Source organism: Mirounga leonina, unplaced genomic scaffold (genome assembly GCF_011800145.1).
Source record: "Mirounga leonina isolate KUSES-001 unplaced genomic scaffold, KU_Mleo_1.0 Mir_176, whole genome shotgun sequence".
NCBI lineage: Eukaryota > Metazoa > Chordata > Mammalia > Carnivora > Phocidae > Mirounga > Mirounga leonina.
In genome coordinates, this window is record NW_023270454.1 from 18,500,450 (window position 1) to 18,517,732 (window position 17,283).

The 17,283-nt window shown below is 37.7% G+C and overlaps 1 protein-coding gene across 5 annotated transcripts in view; it reads right to left on the reverse strand.

Annotated features, from left to right (window-relative positions):
- Positions 1-15,704, reverse strand: part of PALLD (palladin, cytoskeletal associated protein) — a 428,477-nt gene extending 412,773 nt beyond the window's left edge. For all 5 annotated transcript variants that reach the window (XM_035022736.1, XM_035022734.1, XM_035022732.1 and 2 more), the window contains exon 1: positions 15,573-15,704. The gene's annotated coding sequence lies outside the window, so the exon portion shown is untranslated. The remainder of the gene's footprint in view (positions 1-15,572) is intronic.
- Positions 15,705-17,283: the final 1,579 nt, after the last annotated feature.

Consider the following 17,283-nt stretch of genomic DNA (forward strand, 5'->3'; position numbering starts at 1 on the left):
GATGTATCGTGTTGATTGATTTGTGAATACTGAACCATCCTTACATCCCTGGAATAAATCCCACTTGACTGTGATAATTTTTTTTTTAATGTATTGTTGAATGCAGTTTGCTTATATTTTGTTGAAGATTTTTGCATCTATGTTCATTAGAAATATTGGCCTATAGCTTTTTTTTTGTAGTGTCTTTATATGCTTTTGATATCAGGGTAATGCTGGCCTCATAGAATGAATTTGGAAGCTTTCCTTCCTCTACTATTTTTTGAAATAGTTTGAGAAGAATAGGTATTAACTATTCTTTTTGTTTTTTAAGATTTATTTGAGAGAGAGAGAGAGAGAGCACATGAACAGGGGGTAGGGGCAGGGGAAGATAGGGAGAGAGAATCCTCAAGCAGACTCCCTGCTGAGCATGGAGGCTGACTCGGGGCTCAAGCTCATGACCCTGAGATCATGACCTGAGTCAAAATCAAGAGCCAGACGCTTAACTGACTTGGCCACGCAGGTGCCCCAATAACTATTCTTAAGTGTTTGGTAGAATTCACTTGTGAAGTCATTTGGTCCTGGACTTTTGTTTGTTGGGAATTTTTTCATTACTTATTCAATTTCATTGCTAGTAATTGGTCTGCTCAAATTTTCTATTTCTTCCTGGTTCAGTTTTGGGAGGTTATATATTTCTAGGAATTTCTCCATTCTTTCTAGGTTGTCCAATTTGTTGGTATATAATTTTTCATAATATTCTCTTATGATTGTATTTCTATGATGCTGGTTTTTATTTCGCCTTTCATTTCTGATTTTATTTATTTGAGTCCTCTTTCTGTCTGTTTCTCTTTTTTTCTTTTTTGATGAATCTGACTAAAGGTTTATCAATTTTGTTGATCTTTTCAAAGAAACAGCTCCTGGTTTCATTGATCTTTTCTAATGTTTTTCGGTCTCTATTTCATTTATTTCTGCTCCAATCTTTATTATTTCCTTCCTTCTACTGGCTTTGAGTTTTGTTTGTTCTCCTTTTTTTTTACTAACTTTAGGTGTATGGTTAGGTTGTTTATTTGAGATTTTTCTTGGTTCTTGAGGTAAGCTTATATTGCCATAATGCTCCCTCCTAGAACAGCTTTTGCTGAAGCCCAAAGATTTTGGACCATTGTGTTTTCATTTTCATTTGTCTTCTTGTACTTTTTGATTTCCTGGTTAGCCCATTCCCCATTCATTGTTTAGTAGCATATTATGTAACCTCCTTGTATTTGTGGTCTTTCCAAATTTTTTCTTTTTGGACTTGTTTTCTAGTTTCATAGCATTGTGATTGGAAGAGATGCATGATATGACTTTAGTCTTTTCCGAATTTGTTGAGACGTGCTTTGTGGCCTGTATGTGATTTATTCTGGAGAATTTTCCACATGCACTTGAAAAGAATTTGTATTCCTGTTTTTGGATGGAATGTTCTGAATATATATATGTTAGATCCATCTGGTTCAAAGTGTCATTCAAAACCTAAACCACTGTTTCTTTGTTGATTTTCTGTCCCTTTTTGTGTTTTGTTCAAGTCTTTGTTTTAAAGTCTATTTTGTCTAAGTGCTGTCATCCCAGCTTTCTCTTTGCTTCCATTTGCATGATAAATATTTTTCCATGCCTCACTTTCAATCTGTGTGTGTCTTTAGGTCTGAATTGAGTCTCTTATAGGCAGCATATAGTTGGGTCTTACTCTTTTATCTATCTAGTCACCCTATGTCTTTTGATTGGAGCATTTAATCCATTTGCATTCAAAGTTATTATTGATAATTTCTTCCTTTTATTAAAATAACTTTCTAGGCCCAAGATGGAGCCACTCCTGCCTGGGGTTCCCCGGTAGCAAATTGAAACTTAGATAACTTTTGAGACTTGTAAAAGCTCCACTTGACCAGAAACACAATCAGTCAATCCCCAAATGCCAAACCAACTCTGAGCTCTATATGTATTTCTTTGCTCTTTCTTACTCAAACAAGTATGACTAAGTGGCCCCTGCCAAGGTATTTTCTATTTTTCTCTTCCTTGTTCTTCATTTTTTATCCTATAAAAGTTTCCTGTTTTCCACCCATTTTCCCATTCTCCAAAAGGAAACTGCCCACTTAATGAAGTGTTAAAATTTATTTTTATCACCTAAATTATCTAGCTTTATAATTTTTTAACAGTTTTTGTGACAAGGATGGAATCTGAATGTGAAGGTAATGGCCTATAGAACAAAAAGATGCTGCATAGTTAAGGTGCCTTCTGAACCCTTTGAATTCTCTGTTCCTCTCATTGTTACTGAAGGCTGTGGTAAGTCACTGTCAGATTTGAACTCTACTCCCTTGTGGTCAGCTCTCTGATCCAAGCAAACTTTATTTTTTAAAAGTTTATTTAAAAAAAGTCTACACACACAAACACACACACACAGAAAAAGTATATATAAACAAACAAACAAGTTCCAGAAAGTTTCTGCGAATCCTGTAAAGGTTCTATTACAGTTATATTGGGAGTCTGCAATGGGTGGCAGTCATTAGGAGACTCACAAAGCCGGAGGTGAGTCCACAGCATAAATTACTGAGGTTCTTGAGAAAATAAGTTAAGAAATTCAGACTGTTTAGAACATCAAAACCAAAATCTCAGTAGGCACAAGTAAAAGCCATTAGGTTATCTGCCATTATAAAGATAGCTTGTGAAATGAATAAGAGATCTGTTGCTAATGGGAACCTTGGAAGCCAAAGCCACAAAAGTGGTGGGCAGGGGTAGAGCACTTAAAAGCTGTTATCAGCACTTATCACCCAATTCTAAGACTCCCAGGCTAGGATAAGTTGGTCATGGAATGAGTTAGATTGATACTAGTTCACCCACCAACCTCAAGAAAATTTTGTGAAATTAGGCAATTTGAAAACACCACAAAACCCCCAATCCAGTGGCATATCCCTCTTAGGTTTTAATTTGGCTCTGAGAGAAACCAAGGCTTAGCTAAAGAAACAGGATTCTCAAGATTCAAAGAATTGAGCACACCACATTTTGGCACACCTGCTTATTTAATGTCTAAGAACTGCGGTCCTGGAAACTGTAGATATCTTAAAAAAAAAAAAAAGGCAAAATCTTACTAAAACAACTTAGAATTACAATGGCCATTATGGGGAACATTCCAATTAGACAAGATCATTCGTTTAAGAAGTGTCCTTGAGTGTACGGGCCCCCAAATCAACAAACAGAATAAGATACCTATTTTAATTGGCATGCAGAAGTCTTCAAAATGGCTCAAGATTCCAAACGGTTTCATTGAAAGATTCATTGCAAAAGGCTAATGAAAAATTATCCTACTTAACCAGAGTACTCACAGTCTCTGAAGAGACCACAAGACTATAAGCAAAAGTCCAAATTATTGGCCTTATAAGTGCAATAGCCCCAAAGCTAGAAACCTAATAGACTTGGGCCTTTCCTGTTGCATTTTCACCATAATCAAAACTCTGGTCTAGAAATTGGTGTCTCACTTGCAATCAACCAGCACTCTGGAAAAATGCTGTCCCTGAAGGTTTTGTCAAATTCTTGACACCAACTCAAACACCCCCATGTTTACCCTCAAAAGAGGGCCTCCATATGGGTCTCCCCAAAGTTGATAGACTCTAAGAGATTTTCCAGTCAACTGCCACCAGTTATCCTTTAAACAGCCAAGGGGAAACTAAAACTAAAATTAATAGAAAATCTTGCAAAATTCTGGTAGATACTGGGCTACACTTTCCACTGTAAACATACTCACTCTGGAGCTCACAGAAAGGATTCTGAGAAAACTGGCAGAAGCTGGTGAAGGGTGAAAATATTACCAAAATCAGCTTCCCTGGATCTCTGTAGTGCCAGTCAGAGAGGAAGGTGAAATGTCACTGTTTCTTATTTCCAAATCCAGACCCACTGGTTATTGATCCTTTCTCTTCCAGGGACAACTATTGTCTTCTTGTTTGTCTTCTGAGAATTTGGCTTCGCAACTGTCAATTTGGGGGCATCAAAAATATGGTCAGACAGAAATGTGGGTTGCACTCCATTTTGCAGCAGGGGCCTTAATGACTGTAGCCAACATCTAAGTCTTATTTCTTTGGGCTATCTTTAGGAGTGGCTGTGGATCTTGGGATGATCACATCTTTTGCACCCTCTTTGAGGACACCTCTTGGGTCCATAAGGTTGTTCAATACTGCCAGATATATTTACTGTTTGTCCCAGCTGAAACCCAACAAGATATCTGGAAGGATTTTTTAAGTAGTTCTAAGGTCAAAAGTTGGCCAAATTGAAAGCTGATACTCAGAGCCTGACAAGAACTTTTTCAAAGGCCTTTTCTCCTAAGATAAATAAAACTATGTACCCAGAGGGAAAGAAAAACATTCCAAAGACAAATAGCTCTAAATCCAGAACATGAGAAACTTCTGATTTTTATCTTAAAGATCTCCCTGATATAAAGAAGCAAACTGAGGACAATGTAATTGGATGGGTGAATCAGTGCCTTGATATATTCAGATTGCAGCCCAATTCTTTGAGGAATTAAAAATAGCTGTACTACCAATTGAGGGCAACTTGTACAACTGGTCTTACAACTGAGTCTTTACAAGAACAGAAAAAAGCCCACTTATCCCAAACCTCCCCTATTCATCTCAAAAGCCTTGTAGATATTATAAAAATTCTGGCCTTAGGAAACAAAAGTCCTTCTTTGAGGAACTTGTATTCTTTCTCTGTGCCTTTGAGATGTAAATGTTCTGATCTTCTCTCGGAACTGAGGCCATCTCAGTGAAATGCAAAATTCAGGGAGGTAGTTCTTATCAGAAGGGAAAAACAAACAAACAAACAAACAAAAAAGGGAACGTCTATTTGGAAAGGAGGCAAATTAAAAATCTTAAGAGCTTTCTCCACAAATATTAGTAAAAAGTTTCAGCCACCTGAGCAGGTAACTTTAATTTATTTGATCTTGGATTTAGATCCAAATTGTTCTTTTATAAACTAGTGAGTTTTGCATTACTGTACCCATCTCATAGCTAAAATTTTAAAACAAAAGCTATTAAGAGCTCTGTTTGCATATGTCTCTGTGTTTCTGTATGTCCTTGTATGTATGTTCGCAGATGAATGAAATTTTTTTACCTCTAGGTAGTATTGCCAAAATTAATTTGTAAAGAGCTCTATTTAACTGGCTTAAAGAAAATTAAGTTTTTATATAAATCAAGTAAATTCTCAGAAATATAGAAACTAACCCAAATGTTTTTCAAGTTCACATGATTGAGGATAATCTTCAGAAAAAAAAAGCTAGTTTAAGTTTGTTGGTTTAATCAAAATAAGAATGTCTTTAGGATTATCAGCATTAAATGTAATGGGATATACAACTTTTATTTCACCTAGATTTACAAAAAAGTCAAATAATCTCATGTTATCTGTTACGTAATTTGAAAGCAAGAAAGATAACGTGGTTAGCTATTTAATGTCTCATGGAATTTTCATGAATAATCTAAGTCTAAATAAATTTAATTTACTTGTTAGTTTGTGGGGGATGGAGCAAGATGGCGGAGGAGTAGGAGATCTGGATTTCATCTCCTATCAGGAATTCAGCTGGATAGGGATCAAACCATTCTGAACACCTACAAACTCAACAGGAGATCGAAGAAAAGAATAGCAACAACTCTCTGAACAGAAAAGCGACCACTTTCTGGAAGGTAGGACGTGCGGAGAAGTGAATCAGAGGCGATATTCGGGAGGATAGACGGCGGGGAGGGGCCTCCGTCAGCCGCTTCTGGCAAGTGATAGAGCCGCGGAGCACAAAATCAGAACTTTTAGAAGTCGGCTCCGCTGAGGGACGTCACTCCGGTGGCTAAGCGGCGGGTGAAACCTTCGTGGAACAGTGTGCTCTCAGGACCCTCGGGGTCACAGAAAGACTGGGGGTGCCTGAGTGTGGCAGAGCTCCCAGGTAATGGAGCAGGGAAGCCGGCTGCAGAGGCAGAGCCCAGGCGCCGGCTCTCAGCTCGGGGTTGTCATAAACCGTGATCCGCGGCACAGTTGGGCCACTGCTCCTCCAGACTCACCTTCCTCCCCCGGGAGGAGTGGCGCGGGAGTGCACCGCAGGGATCTGCTGGGTTTGGAGACTCCATCGGGGTTGGGTGCCAGAGATAGAAATGCGCGGTCACAGGCTGGGTGAGCACGGGGTGCAGCCGGAAACCAGGGAGCCGGGAGTGACTGACTGCTTTTCTCTGGGGGCTCACTGAGGAGCGGGACCCCGAGTTCTCGGCTCCTCTGGGGCGGAGATTGGGAGGCCGCCATTTTTACTCTCCGCCTCCAAAGCTGTACAGAAAGCTCACAGGGAACAAAAGCTCTGGAGAGCAACTCCAGCAGATTACTTAGCCCGGACCGGGCAAGGGCGGGGCAATTCCACCTCTGGCAAAGACATTTGGGAACCACGGCAACAGGCCCCTCCCCCAGAAGATCAGCGAGAACAGCCAGCCAAGACCAAGTTTACCAATCAATGAGAACGGCAGAACTCCAGCGCTAGGGGAATACTACACATAGAATTCATGGCTTTTTTACCACGATTCTTTAGTCTTTCAAAGTTAATTTTTTTTTTAACTGTCTTTTTTTCTTTTTCTTTTTTTGAATTTTTCTTTTTCCCTTTTTCAACCAAAATCTTATCAATCCCTTTTTTAAGAAAACATTTTTATTTTTCATTTTTAGGGTCATATTCTATCCCTTCATAGTAGTTACCCATATTTTTGGCATATATATAGAAATTGTTCTCTCTTTAAAATTTTGAGATAGTTTCTTCTAACAGATCAAAATATACCCTAAATCTCTAGTATATGGTTTTTTCCTACTCCCCTGCCTGATCACATTCTCTCCCTTTTTTTTTCTTTTTTCTTTTTTTAAATCCTCTTCTTTCTTTTTTCAAACAACTTCTTATCAATTTCTTTTATAAAATTTTTTATAATTTCCATCTTTACAGTCATATTCCATCCCTTCATCATATCAACCCTTATTTTTGTACATATATAAGTTTTTCTTCCTTTAAAATTTTGGAAGGCATTTTCTTCTAACAGACCAAAATACACCCAAAATCTAGTGTGTGGCACTGATCTATGTACCAGCCTGATCATATTTGATCACATTCTGTTTTTTTGTTGTTGTTGTTGTTGTTTCGTTTTGCTCTGTTTTTGTTTGTTTTTATCTTTATCTTTTTCTTTTTTCTCTCATTCCTTTTCTTTTCTCACTGTTTCAGGCCTTTTCTGATTTGTTTAGAGTATCTTTTCTGGGGCCATTGTTATCTGCTAGCATTTTGTTCTCTCATTAATCTATTCTCCTCTGCACAAAATGACAAGACAGAAAAAATCACCTCAACAAAAAGAACAAGAGGTAGTACAGACTGCCAGGGACCTACTCAATATGGACATTAGTACGATGTCAGATCTAGAGTTCAGAATCATCACTTTAAAGATACTAGCTGGGCTTGAGAAAAGCATGGAAGTTATTAGAGAAACCCTTTCTGGAGAAGTAAAAGAACTAAAATCTAACCAAGTTGAAATCAAAAAGGCTATTAATGAGGTGCAATCAAATATGGGGGCACTAACTGCTAGGATAAATGAGGCAGAAGAGAGAATCAGTGATATAGAAGACCAAATGATGGAAAATAAGGAAGCTGAGAAACAGAGAGATAACAACTACTGGATCACGAGGGCAGAATTCGAGAGATAAGCGATACCATAAGACGAAACAACATTAGAATAATTGGGATCCCAGAAGAAGAAGAAAGAGAGAGAGAGGCAGAAGGTATATTGGAGCAAATTATAGCAGAGAACTTCCCTAATTTGGGGAAGGAAACAGGCATCAAAATCCAGGAAGCACAGAGAACCCCTCTCAAAATCAATAAAAATAGGTCAACACCCCGACATCTAATAGTAAAACTTACGAGTCTCATAGACAAAGAGAAAATCCTGAAAGCAGCTCGGGAGAAGAAATATGTAACCTACAATGGTAGAAACATTAGATTGGCAACAGACCTATCCACAGAGACCTGGCAGGCCAAAAAGGACTGGCAGGATATATTCAGAGCACCAAATGAGAAAAATATGCAGCCAAGAATACTATATCCAGCTAGGCTGTCATTGAAAATTGAAGGAGAGATAAAAAGCTTCCAGGACAAACAAAAACTAAAGGAATTTGCAAACACAAAACCAGCCCTACAGGAAATCTTAAAAGGGGTCCTCTAAGCAAAGAGAGAGCCTAAAAGCAACATAGACCAGAAAGGAACACAGACAATATACAGTAACAGTCACCTTACAGACAATACAATGGCACTAAATTCCTATCTTTCAATAGTTACCCTGAATGTAAATGGGCTAAATGCCCCAATCAAAAGACACAGGCTATCAGATTGGATTAAAAAACAAGACCTATCAATATGCTGTCTGCAAGAGACTCATTTTAGAACCAAAGACACCCCCAGATTGAAAGTGAGGGGATGGAAAACGATTTACCATGCTAATGGACACCAAAAGAAAGCTTGGGTGGCAATCCTTCTATCAGACAAATTAGATTTTAAACCAAAGACTGTAATAAGAGATGAGGAAGGACACTATATCCTACTTAAAAGGTCTATCCAACAAGAAGATCTAACAATTATAAATATCTATGCCACTAACATGGGAGCAGCCAATTATATAAGGCAATTAATAACAAAAGCAAAGAAACACATCGACCACAATACAATAATAGTGGGGGATTTTAACACCCCCCTCACTAAAATGGACAGATCGTCTAGGCAAAAGATCAACAAGGAAATAAAGACTTTAAATGACACACTGGACCAAATGGACTTCACAGACATATTCAGAACATTCCATCCCAAAGCAACGGAATACACATTCTTCTCTAGTGCCCATGGAACATTCTCCAGAATAGATCACATCCTAGGTCATAAATCAGGTCTCAACTGGTACCAAAAGATTGGGATTATTCCCTGCCTATTTTCAGACCACAATGCTTTGAAACTAGAACTCAATCACAAGAGGAAAGTTGGAAAGAACTCAAATACATGGAGGCTAAAGAGCATCCTACTGAAGAATGAATGGGTCAACATGGAAATTAAAGAAGAATTAAAAAAATTCATGGAAACCAATGATAATGAAAACACAACTATTCAAAATCTTTGGGATGCAGCAAAGGCAGTCCTAAGAGGAAAGTATATAGCAATACAAGCCTTTCTCAAGAAACAGGAAAGGTCTCAAGTACACAACCTAACCCTACACCTAAAGGAGCTGGAGAAAGAACAGCAAATAAAGCCTAAACCCAGCAGGAGAAGAGAAATCATAAAGATCAGAGCAGAAATCAATGAAATAGAAACCAAAAGAACAATAGAACAGATCAATGAAACTAGGAGCTGGTTCTTTGAAAGAATTAACAAGATTGATAAACCCCTGGCCAGACTTATCAAGAAGAAAAGAGAGGGCGCCTGGGTGGCTCAGTTGGTTAAGTGACTGCCTTCGGCTCAGGTCATGATCCTGGAGTCCCTGGATCGAGTCCCGCATCGGGCTCCCTGCTCGGCAGGGAGTCTGCTTCTCCCTCTGACCCTCCCCCCTCTCATGTGCTCTCTCTCTCATTCTCTCTGTCAAATAAATAAATAAAATCTTTAAAAAAAAAAAAAAGAAAAGAGAAATGACACAAATCAACAAAATCATGAATGAAAGAGGAGAGATCACAACCAACACCAAAGAAATACAAACAATTATAAGAACATATTATGAGCAACTCTATGCCAGCAAATTAGATAACCTGGAAGAAATGGATGCATTCCTAGAGATGTATCAACTACCAAAACTGAACCAGGAAGAAATAGAAAACCTGAACAGACCTATAACCACTAAGGAAATTGAAGCAGTCATCAAAAATCTCCCAAAAAACAAAAGCCCAGGGCCAGATGGCTTCCCAGGGGAATTCTACCAAACATTTAAAGAAGAATTAATACCTATTCTTCTGAAACTGTTCCAAAAAATAGAAATGGAAGGAAAACTTCCAAAGTCATTTTATGAGGCCACCATTACCTTGATCCCAAAACCAAAGACCCCATCAAAAAGGAGAATTACAGACCAATATCCCTGATGAACATGGATGCAAAAATTCTCACCAAAATACTAGCCAATAGGATCCAACAGTACATTAAAAGGATTATTCACCACGACCAAGTGGGATTTATCCGTGGGCTGCAAGGTTGGTTCAACATCCGCAAATCAATCAACGTGATACAATACATTAACAAAAGAAAGAACAAGCATCATATGTACATAGATGTAGAAAAAGCATTTGACAAAGTATAGCAACCTTTCTTGATCAAAACTCTTGAGAGTATAGGCATAGAGGGTACATACCTCAATATCATAAAAGCCATCTATAAAAAAACTACAGCAAATATCATTCTCAATGGGGAAAAACTGAGAGCATTCCCCCTAAGGTCAGGAACACGGCAGGGATGTCCACTATCACCACTGCTATTCAACATAGTATTGGAAGTCCTAGCCACAGCAATCAGACAACAAAAAGAAATCAAAGGCATCCAAATCGGCAAAGAAGAAGTCAAACTCTCACTCTTTGCTGATGATATGATACTTTATGTGGAAAACCCCAAAGACTCCACCCAAAACTGCTAGAACTCATACAGGAATTCAATCAAGTGGCAGGATATAAAATCAATCCACAGAAATCAGTGGCATTCCTATACACCAACAACAACACAGAAGAAAGAGAAATTAAGGAGTCGATCCCATTTACAATCGCACCCAAAACCATAAGATACCTAGGAATAAATCTAACCAAAGAGGCAAAGGATCTGTACTCAGAAAATTGTAAAATACTCATGAAAGAAATTGAGGAAGACACAAAGAAATGGAAAAATGTTCCATGCTCATGGATTGGAAGAACAAATATTGTGAAGATGTCAATGCTACAGAGCAATCTACACATTCAATGCAATCCCCATCAAAATACCATCCACTTTTTTCAAAGAAATGGAACAAATAATCCTAAAATTCGTCTGGAACCAGAAAAGACCCCGCATAGCCAGTGGGATGTTGAAAAAGAAAAGCAAAGCTGGTGGCATCACAATTCTGGACTTCCAGCTCTATTACAAAGCTGTCATCATCAAGACAGTATGGTACTGGCACAAAAACAGGCACATAGATCAATGGAACAGAATAGAGAGCCATGAAATGGACCCTCAACTCTATGGTCAACTAATTTTTGACAAAGCAGGAAAGAATGTCCAATGGAAAAAAGACAGTCTCTTCAACAAATGGTGTTGGGAAAATCGGACAGCCACATGCAGAAGAATGAAACTGGACCATTTCCTTACACCACACACAAAAATAGACTCCAAATGGTTGAAAGACCTCAATGTGAGACAGGAGTCCATCCAAATCCTAAAGGAGAACACAGGCAGCAACCTCTTCGACCTCAGCCGCAGCAACTGCTTCCTAGAAACATCGCCAAAGGCCAGGGAAGCAAGGGCAAAAATGAACTATTGGGATTTCATCAAGATAAAAAGCTTTTGCACAGCAAAGGAAACAGTCAACAAAACCAAAAGACAACTGACAGAATGGGAGAAGATATTTGCAAATGACATATCAGATAAAGGGCTAGTATCCAAAATCTATAAAGAACTCATCAAACTCAACACCCAAAGAACAAAGGATCCAATCAAGAAATGGGCAGAAGACATGAACAGACATTTCTGCAAAGAAGACATCCATATGGCCAACAGACACATGAAAAAGTGCTCAATATCGCTCGGCGTCAGGGAAATCCAAATCAAAACCTCCATGAGATACCACCTCACACCAGTCAGAATGGCTAAAATTAACAAGTCAGGAAAAGACAGATGTTGGCGGGGATGCGGAGAAAGGGGAACCCTCCTCCACTGTTGGTGGGAATGCAAGCTGGTGAAGCCACTCTGGAAAACAGTATGAAGGTTCCTCAAAAAGTTGAAAATAGAGCTACCATATGACCCAGCAATTGCACTACTGGGTATTTACCCCAAAGATACAAAAGTAGGGATCTGAAAGGGTATGTGCACCCCGATGTTTATAGCAGCAATGTCCACAATAGCCAAACTGTGGAAAGAGCCAAGATGTCCATCGATAGATGAATGGATAAAGAAGAAGTGGTATATATACACAATGGAATATTATGCAGCCATCAAAAAGAATGAGATCTTGCCTTTTGCATCGACGTGGATGGAACTGGAAGGTGTTATGCTTAATGAAATAAGTCAAACAGAGAAAGACATGTATCATATGACCTCACTGATATGAGGAATTCTTAATCTCAGGAAAGAAACTGAGGGTTGCTGGAGTGGGGGGTGGGGTGGGAGGGAGGGGGTGACTGGGTGGTGGACACTGGGGAGGGTATGTGCTCTGGTAAGCGCTGTGAATTGTGCAAGACTGTTGAATCTCAGATCTGTACCTCTGAAACAAATAATGCAATATATGTTAAGAAAAAAAAAGAAGAAGGTAGTAGGAGGGGAAGAATGAAGGGGGGGATATTGGAGGGGTAGATGAACCATGAGAGACGATGGACTCTGAAAAACAAACTGAGGGTTCTAGAGGGGAGGGGGGTGGGAGGATGGGTTAGCCTGGTGATGGGTATTGAGGAGGGCACATTCTGCATGGAGCACTGGGTGTTATGCACAAACAATGAATCATGGAACACTACATCTAAAACTAATGATGTAATGTATGGGGATTAACATAAGAATAAAAAAAATTTAATTTACTTGTTGAATCATAATTGTCAACAATAACTAGTATTATATAATTATAATATAGAAGATAAAAGTTTATATAAACAATAATTATGCTTTATGGTATGTCTACTTAAAAATAGTTTCCAAAGGGGTGCCTGGGTGGCTCAGTTGGTTAAGCATCTGGCTCTTGATTTCAGCTCAGGTCATGATCTCAGGGTTGTCTCAGTGTACTAGGCTAGTGCTGGGTGTGGGGCCTGCTTAAGATTCTCTCTCTCCCTCTCCCTCCCCTCCCCTCTCTAAAAAAAAAAATCTTTTTAATGTAACTTAAAACCTTAAAATTACACTGAGATAAATTAAATGATGAATATGCATTGAATATCAGATCACTTCCAAATAAAATACTGAAACATTAATAACTGAACATAGGTTTATCCACTTTTGACCTCCTTTTACAGAGAAACTAAAAATATTTGGGTCTATTAGTAAACATGCTTTGTGCCACACTGAAAAATTTACTATGAGGAAGAATATACTTCTAGAAATCATAAAATGTATTTATAAATTTGCCAACCCACAGAATGCTAGTGTAATAGATAATCCACAATTACTTACTTCTTAGTTTTTACTAGAAATTAAGGATTCTAAGGGTTAAGAATTCTAATTAGCATATGTCATTAAAGCCACTAGAAATATTAAGGGAACCATCTCTATGCAAGCAAAGTAGGATGTGTATTTGGTAAGAGAAGGTATGATGTATACAGATTGTTTTGTAAAGGGAAAAAATAATTTTGTCCTAAAGTAAAACAACTGATTCAGAATAAGAAAGAAAGAAAAAAAGGACAAAATCTGAATGAATATAAAAAGTTGTGGGTTTGTGGAAAGGAATCTTGGGAAAGGAATTTTGTGTAGTCAAGCTGGCTTAGGTTGGAATGGATTTACTTAAGTTTTTAAAAAATGAGTTTTATGGACACCTGGGGGGCTCAGTCAGTTGAGTGACTGCTTTTGGCTTGGCTCATGATCTCAGGACCCTGGGATTGAGCCCTATGTTGGGCTCCCTGCTCATCAGGGGAGTCTGCTTCTCCCCCTGCTCATGCTCTCTCTCTTGCTCACTCTCTCTCTCTCAAATAAATAAATCTTAAAAAAAAAATAAATGAGTTTTAATATCAAAAGTATGCAAGTTAAATATTATTTACCAAATTTGTTTCTCTATTCTCTAATATAACAGTTACAAATTATAGTCAGGGTTACTTCGCTCAATATTTGTTTTCTTTGCTAGAATTTAGCTGGGACATAGCCATTAACTCCAGATAGCTGAAATTCCTGACTGGAACTCAGTTATCACAATACCCTTTGATATCCTCCACACACATATTAATAATGAAGTGGAGTCTTTTGTCTTGTCCTTATATATTTCAGTTGGTATATCTTTAGGAACACATCATATTTTTTGAAATGACTAATGTTTTCCCTATACATTTTTTTCAATGAAGTAAAGAAATTAAAATGGCTGTAACTGTCTAGTATAATCTAAATACTTACTCTATTATGAAGTATGCTATAGGACCCCTTCAATGTTCAGTTTTAGCAGTAACACAGAGAAGCTGAGACAGAACTGACATAAGGCCCCTAAGATACAGACCCTAATCCATATTAGACACTAGAATGTGAGAGGACTAATTTGTATTCTAGGAATGTGTAATCACATATTTACAGAGCATTTATTGGCTGGATAAATCTCTTAAACCTTGTTTATTGTTACCAATAATTTGTCAAATAGACTCTGATTTTTTTTTTTTAAAGATTTTATTTATTTATTCATGAGAGACAGAGAGAGAGAGAGGCAGAGGGAGAGGCAGGCTCCCAAGGAGCAGGGAGCCCGATGCGGGACTCGATCCCAGGACCCTGGGACCATGACCTGAGCCGAAGGCAGACGCTTAACCATCTGAGCCACCCAGGTGCCCGACTCTGATTTTTAAAATCTGAATATTCGAGGTGCGCATTCATGCTCTTTTGAGAAAAAAATATTGGAAAGGATATTTATTATGTAATTTCTATACATACATGATCAAACAGATTTTTCATAGTACTGTCAGGTAAATGGACTTGATATATGGTCACATTATTCATATTAGAAGGTGATTTGTATTTTTAGCAAATGTTAAAAAAGTAATATGAGCCTCAAATCATACTGTATCAACCTCATATACTGGATTCAAGACAATTTCATGTGTAACTTAAAACAACATGATATAAAATCATACTGTGATGTTTAAATTTGACTGTAGTTTCCCCTAGCAAGCTTTATATTTTTTATAAATAAGCATGTAATCTTTATGTATAGATATAATTTAAAATATCTGCTATTACTATCTCAACTGATTTTAAAAATCCTTTGGAAGTATAGTTAACAACTTAAAATGTTACTAAAACCTAAGTACATAACTTTAAGCCATCAGTATTTAGCCTAAGTATGGGTGAGGTTCAAATTAACTGCGTTCATATTTTCTGTGAAACATAACACATATACAATCTTGACAAATGTTCCTTCCATAACTACATTTAATCCTTTTGGAATAGATAGCACCAATTTAGCATGATTAAGATTATAAGAGAAAATTCAGTTCTTTGACGGCAGAGGTAGAAATAAAGGTAAATCTTATGTATTATCTGCTTCTGGAAAGACTACAAAATTCCCATTAGTTTTTCTCTCCAAACAAAAGAAAAATCAAGGCATCTTCTAAATAGTATTATAATTTCAGGCAAACTATTTTATTTTTAGCTTTAAAAAAAGTTGAAAAAATGTTGCCCTAGTAGTTAGTATATTAAGAAATATCTTACAAACCTTTTCAATCCTTGGTCACTCTGAAGACTCTGAAAAGATGATGGGTTTCAGATGAGCATTTCTTCTTTTCTGGGAGAGCGGAGGTTGGTCTTGCCTGTTCATTAAAGACTGCTTGGTCCTTGGTCACTTTGAGGCAACTGTGGCCTCGGACTTGCATCTGTCCTCTTACTCCACTCAACTATATTTGGTAACTGAACTCATGTTTCAGCAGACTGCCACGATCAGGAATTCCAGCAGTGGGCTGGAGAGCAACCCTAGTTCTGAGGGCTGGGTTCTTAGAAATTAAATGCACTTAGTGTAGTAAGAACTATATTTATAGATCTAATAAACATAGGATTTACACACATCCCTCTACATTCTGACCTTGTGGCTGGAAACCACCACCTGCCCTTTTAACATATTCTTAATCAATTAAAAGTACAGTATGTGATTCCAAGGAGAAAAAGGACACTTATAAGAAATGCTCTTTTTTTTATTATAATCTTCTGCTCTGTGCATTTAACTTTTAGTCATATGGTAGAGTATCCTAACATAGTAAATCCAGTTAACTATTTAAAAATTTAGCCATCTGTCAAATTAAGTGGAGAGTCCCACCATTCTCTTACTTCAAGTTGTTAATTAAAAGTTACTATAGGACTATCATGTGTATTAAAGACATAGTCCATAGTAGGATTAAGTAGGCATAAACATGCAGGGACTGAATCTTATAAACACTGCAACACTGAGTTCTAAGCTCAATGCCTAGCACATTATGAGTATCCAACAAATATTTGTTGAAGAAATAAATGTTGAATATCGTTCAGCACATATATGAACCCTCTTACAGTTCTAATAAAATGTTTCACACTTTATTACTTATTCTATAGCATGTCATTGTAACATATTCTAATATTCTGAGCTTCCAAATAACAAATAGGACTAAGAAGAACAGAATGTGTTTCTGTTCCAAGGTCAGGTAGCAGAGCAAAATCTAAGGGGAAAAATAATCACAAACCTCCCAGTTAAGTTAATTTGGAAATGAAGTTCTGAGTCTTCCTTTGTCTAAATAATACCATCATAGTTGATCCAGTTTCTTTTCTAAATAAGTTTTTTTTCTTCTGATGGCAGAAAACTTATGAAGGTCTGCTCTTACACTCTTCTTTATGGGCAAAACTGGTCCTTTATAAATGGTTTTTGAAACTGTATACTTTTGTGGGCTGTTTCAGCCATTATATTTATTAATAAGTGTTTTTAAAATTTATATTTCTGGGGAAAAACCCTCTGATGAATTTGCCTTCTTTTTACTAAAATCCCGTAAGATAATAGTAAAAATCCAAAAGGACAGAAATTGGTAGAGAAGACAGTAGATGCTGGAAATGGACAAAATTGTTGGCAGATGGTTAACATAAAAATGAATGATCTAACTACATTAGAAAACTTAAATGTCTGCAGAAGGACATGCCTATGAGAAGCAATGATTAGCCCCACAAAGTCCCAGAAAGGCTCAGGAATTGTAGGCACCAGGCCCCTCCTTGAAAAGAACTTTAATTGGCAATTTTGACTATTTCTGGGAGTGAGGTAGGAGCTGAAAACAGGTAATTGGTTCGAAGAATCCCCAAGAAGCAGTTAGACCCTATTGTCTCATTTCCACTTCAGGCAGCCAGGAAACTACCCTTGCCCATGCCTGGAGGTATATTCTCTGGGAAATTTAAAACACACCATCTCCAGTCTC